This window comes from Ambystoma mexicanum, chromosome 7p, assembly GCF_040938575.1.
Source record: "Ambystoma mexicanum isolate Mex_15411 chromosome 7p, UKY_AmexF1_1, whole genome shotgun sequence".
In the NCBI taxonomy this organism is placed as follows: Eukaryota; Metazoa; Chordata; class Amphibia; order Caudata; family Ambystomatidae; genus Ambystoma; species Ambystoma mexicanum.
In genome coordinates this window covers 731,656,585-731,669,947 of record NC_090939.1, presented here as the reverse complement: position 1 = coordinate 731,669,947, position 13,363 = coordinate 731,656,585, and positions in this window count along the sequence as shown.

The following is a 13,363-nucleotide window of genomic DNA, read 5'->3' as shown; positions in this document are numbered from 1 at the left end:
GTTATGGTATCTTCTGTTTTGGGTGACATCAGATGTTGATGCCTCTTCGCGCTTGACTTGTCACGTCTTAGCGCACCATTAATCTACTTCGTTTTCCTTCTATTTGTGTATTTAATTCTTATTTCGGCCTGCCACCTGCCTGGGCCTCCTTATCTCGACCTTCACGGGGCAGGTTGCTCTGCTCTTAAGTTTCGATTCTCCGAAGCTACTGTCCGCCTCCCTTTCTTGGTTTGACCTCAACTTCCCAGGCAAGGACTGCTCCTTGCTGAGTTTCGATTCCGCTGTCTGTTCTTGTTTTAGCTGGAATACGAATCCTGTCCTGTTTGACCCTTAGTAACCTGGGTTAGTTCTGCTTTTGTATAAAGGGGACTCACACTTATATAGAGTGCTTCGTTGAGGTAGATATATAGTTGGCGCTTGCCTCTCTATTCATCTACTAAGCATAGCAAGCCACCCTGTTTTCTTAGCTTCTTGCGGTTACAAGCATATGAACAGGCGTTAGCTGGTAGAATATCTTCATCCTGCTTTACAGTTTATGGTTCTTTATATTTCAACATCGTCTCTCCTTCCAAGTTCATGATATCCTTATTCATGACATTTCGTCTTTGTGTGTTATTTTTTGGTTGCGGTTTCATCCATCTGTGAGTCTGTCCGGACCCTTGTGTCATCACCATTCGTCCTCAATTAAGGCCTTTTGAGTTTCTTCTGGGACAGTGTTTCAGCAATCTTTAACTCATGTCATTTGTTGCTAGGGTTGTCTCAATGGATACCTTACTGTCCATGGTTGTCTGGTTATTGGCCCTTCAATAGGTACTGCTCTTCTGATGGGCACTGGGCAGAGCCCTTACGCGGCTCTCTGTTGGTTTATTTGCTCATCATATGTCACATATCTCGGTGTGAATGTTCCTGGAACTTCAAAATGGGTGACTGGAGTGCAGGCCATATTTGGGACCTCCTCTACACTCCCCCCTCTGGTCGGTTTATCAACCACATCCGCTTCCTCTTTTGGATTCATCTTACTTGGTTCTTCTGTATCCATTTCTTCTTCATCTTCTGTGTTTGTACATGATGGTTTGAAGGAGTGTCTCTTTGGAGGCCATATTTTTATCACGCCTTTCAGGCATCCTGCTGTTTTTACATGTTCCTCTTTGTTCCATGTCATTAGCTGACATTGTCCATTTGGGCTGCAATAGATCCATTTCCCTTCATAACGTCTGCGTTTCGTGGGATACAGAAACTTCATACCTTCTGGTGCATGTTCGCTGGCCTTCACAAAGTCTCTTATTTCATTGTCAGTTAGGTCTCTGGGCTTCCATCCTGGTTTGACATCAATCATGATCTTCATGCCTATGGCTTTCTTTGCAGTTTTCTGGCATTGCGAGATTATTATCTTGATGACACAAAATCCTAGTAATATCATTACTAGCAGGGCTCCTAGGAACTTGAATGCATCCGCCATCCATGGCGGAACCCATGAAAACAGTGATCCAAACCAGCTGTCATCATCAACTTCGTCAGTTTCATTGATCATCTGGTTCTGTAGGTTTGTCAGCATACCTATGGCTTCTGTTAAAGTTCCATTTTCTTTGTTGTGAGAAAGTATAAATGTGCAACATGATTCTCCGATTTTTGCACAAACTCCTCCATCCATAGCTGTGATCATGTCAAGTATGAAGCTGTTCTGGAGAGTCATCAGTCGGATTGCTCTTAACTCTTCCTTGATTCCATTGAATCCTTTTATTGTCGAGTTGATGGTTTGCAGTAATTCCCATCTGGTTATCTGAAACCATTTAGTATTTGCTCCAACTTGGAATCTTAGCATGAGGATTGTTGCAAACACTGATGAGGTGAGGCTGAACAGCCTGTGCTCATATGGGATTGCATGAAATGCTTCTTCTGATTTGGCAGAAAAATAATTTTCTCTCTTCACTCGAGTTGTCAGTTCCACAGATCTTCTTTTCCTCAGGTGAGCATCTGCTTTCTGGAAACTGTCAATATTCAGGTCACCTTTCGGGATTACTAGTGCTGGAACGTGGACATTCACTATTGTGCATATGCCTCCCCAGTTTTTCGGCAATCTGATGTATGCTTTGGATCCACAAGCCCAATAATGATCCATATTACTGCAGTTCCATGAGTCATTCCTGGAGCTTCAAAAATGTGTCTGCAGTTCTGATTCTCTCCCATCTTCCTTGTTCCATTGTTCCTGAAGCACAATTTCGGGCTTTCAAGTGGCACTATCTGCAAGGGTCCCCCTCTGTCTTCGACCCATGTCAGTCATTTTGTAAGTTTTGGTTATAGGGGTTTGCACAGTCTCTGTGAGTTTTCTATTGCTTCCTTGCAGGCTGCAAGGACCATCCATGCTCGGCAGATCACTACTCCTTCTTCCCACCCGTTTGGTGAAAGCACTGTTCCCCAAATCTGCATTTGGCCTCTGTTCTTCCAAATTTGAGCCTCTTCTTGAGTTTTTCGTTGGACGTTCAGTCTCACGATTACTTCACATCTTATTCCTGCTCCTTTAATTTCAGGCTTCTCATACCTGATCATGTGATTCCTAGTATGAGCTCGATTCTGTGTCTTGATGTCTTGGACATAATCATCTTCATCAGGATAATCTGTTTCAGTTGCCCATATCAATGAGGCATCACATCCCATGAACTGGCCTCTGGTGTTGCACATTTCTAAGTGTCACAAACAATGTGCTGTCGGGACATCTATTTCTACAGCCACGAAGATCTTGGATTTCCCCATGCTGTACGGTAGAAGTGCACAAACGAAGCACTCTCCTTCCGAATTTCGTCTTCCAACTTCTGTCATATGTTGGTACCAAATGTTGTTCCCTAGATGTGCTGTGCTGTCCAGGTAATCATTCAGTTCATTATTATCTTCATGTAAACTTCTCTTGATTCTTAGTGTTTTCCTGTAGTTTGCTATAACTACATCTTTGAATGCCTCTGTATGGCTTTTTCTTGCTGGAGGGTTCTCAGGTATCCTGGCCCATAGTGCAGGCTTCTTCATCTGCACCTTTTGAGTGGACAAGAGTCTGGCAGCTCTTTCCTGGTCCTCGTGTATTTTTTCTCTGCTGCGTGCAGTGCCCATGCCAACCAGCCTAACACTGGTCCGGTATATGGCTTTATTGTAGGCCTGGTGCTTGTCCCTTGTGTAGGTACATGTGTGTTTGTCGATACAGTCTCTGTTGGTTTGTTCTTCAGTTCTTCTTGATGTTTTCTCGCTCTGGTTAGGTGTGGAAATAGAAGGTCCATTAACATTTGCGTCCTTGCAGAGAGTTTTTCTGTGGCTGCTTCTGTTTTCTTAAGTACTTTTGATACGACTGCTTTTGTTGGCCTTTCTTTTAATTCTTCTTGTTTCTTCTCACTATTTCCTGTGACCGTTTTTTCGGTAGGCAGTCTCATCTTCTCTGCTGCTTTCGTTTGAGGTTCTGTGGTCCTTCCTGCTTGGCCTGGTTCGTGTGCATTCAGTGTGTAGGTGTTTGTGTGTAGTTGTCAGTGCTCTTTCTTCACTCATCTCGTGCTGACCCTGTCTCCAGCTTTTCTCTACATTTGTTACCTCAAGTGTGTGTGTATCACTGTTAATCACATTCATTTCAAGTTCATTTACTTTACCATCAGATTTTCTAGGGACTGAAATGACTATATAAGGTCTGGGTGATTTTGTGGGTTTCATGCGTACATCATCAGGTGGATGCACTCAAATTGGAACGCTTCGTGCACCAATAAAAAATGCAGTTCTGATCGTTAATGACAGTAAAATAATGATAAATACAATGCCTAAGTACATTATAGTTCGATATGTAAGGCAACATCATTTTCTTCCAGAGAAGAGGGGGTGCCTCTCTGATTGTGGGAGGACCAGGTTACTGTTCTGGGCCCTCATCTCGATCATTTGTCAAATGTCAGTTATTGTTCCCCCACCCAATATTGTTATTCTGAACAGTTTTGTGTCAGAAAGTGTCAGATGCTTCACAAGTGTCCCCCCTCTTGTGAGTGGCGATTGTCTCTTGATACAGGATACAGTTCCTTTGCTAAACTATGGGAAAAATAGATTAAAATAGTACTTCGATGAGAGACCTTTACTGTGCATGTTCAAAGTGTGTGAGTTCCCATTCCACTCCTCTAATCTGCTTCAGTCCTGAGGACATGTTGGACACTGGTCAGTGTGAAGAAATATGGAAAAGAATGATGACAAATATAACAAACAAGGTTCTTGACTCTGCTCCCTCAATCTGTCCCTCGTCGAAGCATTCCCATCTGTGCGATATTAGCTGGATCTCGGATGAAGGTGAGGACGTCAACTTCGATAGGTCTCCCCACTAATTCCGGAAAGTCAGTAACTAGGCAAAAAAGGACATTGTGTGCTAATCTGCTATCTTCTGGTGATAGAGACATTTGTCCAGTCTTTGTTGAGATTCAGGATTATGTGTTCTTTCCTTGACGTGAACAATGTCTGCACTGTCCGGTCACGTGGAGTGCGACCAAAATACTGATTTTATCCAACAGATGGCTACTTTCCCTCGCACTGCTGCTGTATGTATCATCAAGGGAAATACTTGTCCCTCTTCCTCATGCCTAGGTATTCCTGGTCTGAATAAAAACTCATCATGGGTTCTCATGGTTCTATCTGCAAGGCCTGGCAATCCTGCCATAAGCACACGCATGCCATATGCGAAAACTTCTGGCTCCAATGGTATGGCCCTCATGGCTATGTGTCCTGAGTATGCTCTGATCATTTTGCATACATTTGAATAGTGCATTCCTGGAGTGGAGCAACAAAATTGTCATGTTCAATTTTGTCATTAAGTCTCGACCCAAAATGTTTACTTTGGTCTACCGTGAATACAATAAAGGAACATTCATTTTGCACTCTCCTATGGAGACTGGGAGAGCGTCTGTAAAGGGAACTCGACTGTGAGCTCCTGTAAAAGTATCTATGGCCTCGCCGCACAAGGAAAACTTGCCTTCACATCTGCACGAGCGTGTTGCACCCGTGTCCACTAGGAAGGAATATTCTTTACCCCCTATAACAACATCCACCCTAGGTTCCCTATGAGGGTCTGGTGTCACTGATAGGATAGAGCACATCAGGGTTCCCAGTGAGCTGTCCTAGTTTATATATAGATTTGGCCCACTGTGCACTTGTGGATTTTCCCTATTCCCAGTGTTTCTTCCCCTTCCAGGGTTCTAGGTCTGTGGTAGTTGTGGTGGTGCCTGTTGGGATTGTCCTTGTGGAAAATTCCCCATGTTCTGTGGTTTCACCCCTTGTTGCGCTCCTTGCTGCACTCCTGGCACTTGCTGCTGTGCCATGTGATTCTGTACAATGCCCTGTTGTGAGACTGCAGGTGGATTTGCCGTGCCTGCTCCTATTCCTTGGCTATTCTGCCACATACCTTGACTTTTGCATGTGCGCACTAAATGCCCTGTCATTCCACACAGCCAACATACTGGCGGTGGTCAGATTATTTGCCCATTTGACATATCTGGATTACCATTTTGCACATTTTGAAAGCCTCCTTGATTACTTTGGAAACCTCCCTGATTGCTCTGCCATCCTCTTCCTCTAAATCCTCTTCCCCTTGGATAAAACCCTACATTACCCTGGTTATTCTGTTGTGGATTAGCCACCTGTTGCATGTTTTATTCAGCTGTGTTAGTTAGCATGGCTCCTTCAAGAGCATACTTTGATAATTTCTTTTGCACCAGCTTCGCTTCCTCACCCTTTCGAGTTGCCTCCTTCTTTCGATTCTTTTCTTGCAACAGTTTACAGTAATGTGCGATAGTCAACTGTATTTCAGCACAAGGCTTCGCCTCAACTCCTACCAATTTTTTGAGCTGTTTCTGCACTGGTTCTGGCAACCCTTGGCACAATATATGGCAAAACACAGGTATTGATTTCGTCCAAGATTCATGCGTTTCGAGCACCCACGCATCTTGGAAATTCTGGATATAAATGAACGGATCTTCCGACTCTTTCATTTTTCGAGTCATTGTAGCTCCTATATGGGAAGTGTCTGGGTAAAGCACTCGTAGTGCTTTCCATACTGTTGCTCTGCAATTGTTAAATGGCGTTCCGTTGATCAGGAGACCTTTAATGTCCTCTATAGCTAGCGTGTTTCCTCTTGTCATTTTCTCTAACTCGTGTATCCATTTTCCAGCTCCCGATGTCAGCATTGGAAGCTTGTTTTTCAAGTTTTCTCGATCAATTTGTGGCCATGGAATATATTGTGGTCTTGCGCCCCCTTTTTCTAGTAGCGGAAATTGGAGTGTGCAGCCCTCTTTCTCTTCTCTCATTGTTCTCCTGTCTATCGCAGGGGTGATATTCCCACATCGCCGTCTACCTGGTAATGTCCTTAGTCTGTCTACATAGGGCGGTGGCGACACCCCCCCTCTGACCATGGGGTATTCCTTCATGCCGGTCAGACTGTGCGGTTGACTCTGATGCCCTCAGTGCGGACTTGGTAGTGTCTGACCATCATACCCCTCTTTGCCTTGGGAGTCGTCTTTCACTCTGTCTCCCTTCTTCGTTTGCCTCGCGCTCCTCCTATTCGGAGTCGGAATTGTTTGTTCCCAATTCACGCAACTTCTTGTGTCATCATCGTTTCTACTGATTTCTAATCTATCCAGGGACAATCTCCTACTCCCAGTACCTCAGGTGACATCCTCAGTGTCATACAGCTGGGTGCTTTCCAAGCGCTCGTCCTCCCCCTCTCGGTGGGGTATTTGTTCTAGCCCCATTTCATCATATATTTTATCAATCGTTTCCCTGATGCTTCTGGTGTCGAAGTCATCTTCAATATTTGCCCTAGACGTGCCTGGAACCGAATCGTACGCAGGAAAGAATTCTTCAATGTCTTCCCAGTCTACAACTGGTTCGGGTTTTTTAATTTCCCTCTCCAAATATTCGGGATCGCGTGCCCTCTGTCTACGCTTACGTTCAATATCATCATCGAATTCTTTGCTCTTCCTCACCTCTTCTCTGACCCTATCTTCTTCCCTTCTCCTTTCATTTCTACATTCATCTGCCCTTCGAAGTTCCTCATCTCTTCGTCTCCTTATTCTTTTTTCACGTACTCTTTGCTCTTCTTCTAACCTTTGCTGTTTCTGTCTGTCTTGATCATAGGCTGCTCTTAGTTTGCGATCGAGCTGTTTTTCTTGCTCTTCGCGATACAGCTGTTCTCGCCTTAGTCTATCTTTCCTTCTTATCCTTTCGTCTCTTAGCTCCTTCTCTTTCTCCTTTCTCTGTGCCTCATCTAACCTCTCTTTACGTCTCACATCATCACTCCCTTTCCCATCGAGTTTCAATAAGATTTGTCCTCCCATCCATTCGTCTTTTGCGAATGCTATCTCATCAGTTCTGTCTACGCTTCCTTTCCATTTCTTTCCCTCTCTCTCCTTGTTTAGAGAAGCACTTGTCTGTGCCTGATCCTTTCTTTCATCATCGCGTCTCCCTTTGTCCCTTGGGACTGCGGAGGTAAGATTCTTGTTCTTATCCTTCCCTTGATCTTCGTCACTACTGTATGTAGGTGACTCATATGCAGGGTTGCTGTACCCTGTGGCTGCTTTAAGCTCTCTTAATGGGTAGAGTCCCTCAGTCTTACTTTCTTCAGTTTCTGTTTCAGGTGGGGCAGGTGACACGGTAGGCGTCTCACCTCCCTATGTGTATACATTTAGTATGCAATCCGCTGGCGGTTCTTCCGCCTTTGTCTGTTCAAACATCTTCCAGAGCTCTAGAACAGCAAGGCGTTTCTCTAGCTTTTTGCCTGTATATGTGACATGCAAATATGTCATCATGTGTTGTAAGATGGCTTTGGATAAAGACCCATTTTGTGGCCATGGCATAAACATCTTGTGGGCAGTACCTTTAACCCACTCGGTGCAATACTTCTTTAGCTTGGGTGTGTGTTTTGGCAACTGTTTGCATAAGTGTGCTAATGGAGTTATGTCTTCCATGTTTAAATCTGTTCTCTTTCCTCTTATACAACAACAATACTTTCTGTGATTAAAACACCTTGTAACAATATGAGCGAGCACCAAGCACTACAAGCTCCAATCCAAATTTTCCACCAAAAATCTCTTATATCACCAATTTGCTCAAAAACATTAATTCATGTGCGATTTTGCCTCAGCTATTGAATCCCGCAAAACTTTCATCCCGTTTTCTTAATAAAAATTTCACAGATGATGTCACATAAAACATATAGGACAGACACTTAGCAGACTAGACAGACACCAGCTGGACACAAATATCTCTGCCTCTAATCATTACCCCTACATGGAGTCTAAACAAACCCCTTTCACAATGTCTTTAAACGTGGTGGTAGCCTAATTGTTCCACATTACGTGGGACTCTGGGTTCACGTTTCTTCTGACCGTTCTATTAAAGCGCAGGAAAAAGGCGCATCCTCTCACTTCTCAGGTGTCCACCCCAGTAATCTCTATTCTCGAGTCATTATCTCTTATATATATATACAGTCTTCTCTACTTCTGACTATTTTGTTTTTTCCTCCTCCCTCCTTACCTTTTCCCTTTACTTGTTCTAAGGCGTGCATTGTTTGCCAAAGCACTCAATTTTTTGTTTCACTCACCGTTCGCATCGTTCGTCTCTGGACCCTCGGGATCACCGCCTCCGTTACCGGCTCCTTCAGATTTTTGTCCGATCAGTTGCTAGTAGGAATGGGAAGGGATGTGTTTGTAAAACGGGTCCCTTCAGGCCCGACTGCAGTCTTGGGTTAGTTATACTACCATTGTCTACGGGGAGCTTCACAGTCTACTAAGCCAAATGGCGAAGGACTTGTGATATTGCCGAAGACCTAGATTTACTTTGTGTCAACGGTCAATAGGTATCTTATTTTAATCAATAATCAATAATTAATAATCGATGGTCTCTAACCATCCTCTGCTACAAAGTGTACAGGAGAGAGAGTGACCCCTGACCGGCCCATAGAGTCAGAGCTCACTCTCGAGTACTTTAAGACAAGATAGCTGCACCTTGAGGTGGAAGGGGTGCAGGATTTCTTTCTCCAACACCAATCAATAAGGACAACTCAATGGTTTGGGAAAGGGGAGTCAGTTTAATGACAAGTACAAGAAACGGGGAAACATGGAAATCAACAGTGATGCGATAGCCCATCTCGCTTCAACTCCCAACAATCTTCATTCAAACAGTAACAGTTATACACAAAATTTGTCATCATTGATGTGTAACACTCATAAGTTTGTCATGCAATTCTATTGGTTGGAAAAGGTAATTTAAGTATAGGTGCTATATCTGTATATGCTAACAGAGTGTGAGGATTGGATAACCCTTATCAGGTGGGCGTCTACGCCCTTCCCTCTAACATTACTCATGTAGACCTCACTAAAAGTACGATGTCCCATTGGTTTTATTATCTATAGGACCCTAGATTATTTGGCCCACTGTGATTGGGTTGGCTACAAACCCAAGCATAAATCTCCACTTTAATTAGCAGCACGCAGAATGGTAATTCAGGTGCAGGATGCCTCAATATTCACCCAGCCTCCCTTCCATCAATCAGTACTCGAGTGGCTATGTGTCAATTAGTTGGCTGTGGTCGGCATCGAAACTGTAGCTGCTTGTCAGGAAAAGTTATGGTATCTTCTGTTTTGGGTGACATCAGACGTTGGTGCCTCTTCGCGCTTGGCTGGTCACGTGTTAGCGCACCATGAATCTACTTCGTTTTCCTTCTATTTGTGCATTTAATTCTTATTTCGACCTGCCATCTGCCTGGGCCTCCTTATCTCGACCTTCAGGGGGCAGGCTGCTCTGCTCTTAAGTTTCGATTCTCCGAAGCTACTGTCTGCCTCCCTTTCTTGGTTTGACCTCGACTTCCCAGGCACGGACTGCTCCTTAGTGAGTTTCGATTCCGCCGTCTCTTCTTGTTTTAGCTGGAATATGAATCCTGTCCTATTTGACCCTTAGTAACCTGGGTTAGTTCTGCTTTTGTATAAAGTGGACTTGCACTTATATAGTGTGCTTCGTTGAGGTATATATATAGTTGGCGCTTGCCACTCTATTCCTCTACTAAGCATAGCAAGCCGCCCTGTTTTCTTAGCTTCTTGCGGTTACAAGCATATGTACAGGCGTTAGCTGGTACAATATCTTCATCCTGCTTTACAGTTTATGGTTCTTTATATTTCAACTTCGTCTCTCCTTCCAAATTCACGATATCCTTATTCATGACATTTCGTCTTTGTGTGGCATTTTTTGGTTGCCGTTTCATCCATCTGTGAGTCTGTCCGGGCCCTTGTGTCGTCACCATTCATCTTCAATTAAGGCTTTTTGAGTTTCTTCTGGGACAGTGTTTAAGCAAACTTCATTTTGTGTCATTTGTTGGTAGGGTTGTCTCAATGGATACCTTACATGGTTGTCTGGTTATTGGCCTGTCAATAAGTATTGCTCTTCTGATGGGCACTGGGCAGAGCCCTAACGCGGCTCTCTGCTGGTTTATTTGCTCATCATACGTCACATATCTCGGTGTGAATGCAGGCCATATTTGGGACCTCCTCTACAGCTGTTCTCTTGAAGGTGCTGATAAGGGTCATAAGATCTGCTGAACTCTGTTGCATGTCCAACAGGGTTTCACCAGCACTATAAGCCACTTCTGGTCTCTCAAAGCTGTGTTTGAAAAGAGTGATGAATGTGGGATAGTCCTGCAAGACTGGATTGACAGATGTCACGAGTGGCGTGGCCCAAGCTAGGGCATTACTTACCATGTTTGAAATCATAGATACCACTCGTGCTTGATCCGACGCATAAGTGGCTGGTCTAAATGTAGATTGCACACGGCACGCATCAATGAATTCCCGGATTTTCTAGGGGGAGCCCTCGAATTTGCCTGAGGCAAGGCTCATAGAAGGGAGGTCAGCAAGGCGTTCTTCTCTAGTGGATATCATCTGTCTAAGTACAGCATTTTCTGATTTTAATTCTTCTACTTGCAGGGAATGTCCTTGATCTGCAGCGAGGAGTTCTTGTACCTGTTCTGCCAATGCCATCCTGGTTGTAACTGGTCAGCTTTGCAATCTGTCACTGGTGGATAGATCTTCCTCATCTGAGTCTTCACCGCTGGAGAAGGTTGGTGACTCGTCTGTCGGTGGTGAAGATCTCCTTTTCCTGGACGAATGTCTGTCCATGTAGAGGTATGCACATGTGGGATCTACTATGTAGGACAGCCAAAACGCCAGGCGAAAATGAGATGGAATGAGCATAGATCCTGCATAAGGAATAAGAATTTGAATTCCGCGGTTGCAAGACACTGGACAGAAAAGGCACACAACATAAGCCAGATCCAGCTTCAAGTAGTCGAGACTGTCATTAGACATAATGCACACGAAAATGTGGGTCTGAAGCTAGACCAGCAAGAGACTTACTGCATAGACCGCTCAGACGAGATCACCCCTGGAGGGATAAAAGAAGAAATTAACTATATGTGTTACATTTGAGCCTATTCATAGGCCCCACTGGTTTTTTTTACCCTTTTTTCAGCATCACCTGTTCCTTGCGATATGTATTTTGTTATACACCGGCTCTTACAGGTGCCATTTCACCTTACAGCCTCTTCTGACAATATCCTTTCAACTAATATTCTTTCACCACCAGTGATCTAAGACACTGGACCTGTAACCTTATCATAGGTAGCGCCCTTGTGACCCATCGGGTTTACGAGTTGAGAGTACTTTCCATGTCAACACATAGCATTTCCTCTCAAGTTTCTTCACATTGTATACTTCGTGATCTTCATTGATGTAATCTGACTCACACTCTTGTGTACTTGCCAACCACAATATGATTGCTTTAGTAATTTGACAAAAATATGCCAATAGCTACATGGTTGCCATCCCGTGTGTCTGTTTCCATAGACACACGGGACACGAGGCACACGTGACGGCATTGCGTTCCCCTACGTGTGATGTCACGTTGCCTGGCAATGACGGGTAGATTGTAAACTAAGCCTTTAAACATGAGAGGCGAGGCCTGCAAGGCCCTTCCTTCTCTGCATGCAACAGCACCATGCGCCACACTGCGGTGGGTAAACAAATTGAGTTTAACCAATTTCTCCAATCACTTGCACAGAATTTGTGTGCTTGATGAACAGAACGAACCATAATGTTTTGGTTTCTTGAACACAGGTAGAAAGAACTACTCCAAGATAGTCATCTATATGACATCTTATTTCCAGGTAAAGTGCTTGACATGTAATCTCTCAGCTATTTCCTCATTTATGCAACGAATGCAATAACGCTGTTGTAGTATTTAATTGTAACTGATGCATGTCATGTCATTCTGTATACAGTTTTAAAGATTTAGCACGTAGTCAGGTAAAACTTTATATACCTTACTTTAAAATACCAACGTACACATAGTAGATTGTACAAGTAATTGACAGGTAAGTTATTTTCCCTTTTTGCTCACCCAACATGAAAACACAAACCTTTGGGTATGTACTGCTATATACATTTCTATGATGAATGTATATGTTTGAATTCTGTATTTGTGAATATTGAACTTCTTTACGATGCATGGTGTCTAGCCCTGATGATGGAACATGTTCCGAAATGCATTGGCATTCACTGTTAGATATACACCTCTGGATGCATACTGCCTAGCAGAATATTACAAATCTGGAAATTATTCTGATCCAACCGGTGATTATTATTCTTGGAAATATACACGAAAATTACTCGAACAGCAAGAACGTATATTTGCAACTTACCTTAAGTGCATTACGCGAACGCACTATGAACTGGTATGCTTTCCTAGTTCTTTTTCTGTAATAATATACACCTTGGTGCCTAGGTCTAAAGGGTATGCTCCAAAACAATAGTGCACAATTGTTTACAGCCAACAAATTGAACGACTCTATTACATAAGTGGTGCCCACCCTCTTCTATCCATACTACCTGAGGGGGAAGCCACTATGCTTGCTCTTTGTGACAGCTAAGGCAGGAGGCCCCCGCCTGAAAACAACAAGGCAAAAATGAAAAAATCCAATAGGCATAAAAAACCCTTTTATCTGAATGACTTTTGTTGACAAGCTGTAGAAATACTGGAGGTCCGCTGAAGGCAAGAGTCTGATGGAATGTAAGCAGAGTGGAAATAGGTTCCCATGGAACTTCTTGCACGGTAATGGATGAAGAGCGGAGCAAACACCAAGTGGAAGGAAGTGCTTCGCAGTACGGAGCAAAAGGTACAGGTAGATGCGGAATGCCAGCCTGGCAAGTACAAAGATAGTGCGAACAGGGGCAGCAGTAAAACAAGCAGGTAAGTAAGGCACAAAGTTGCAGACAAGAGTACAAGGCAAGCAAGAAGGGGCAAGAAAGGAGAGAACAAA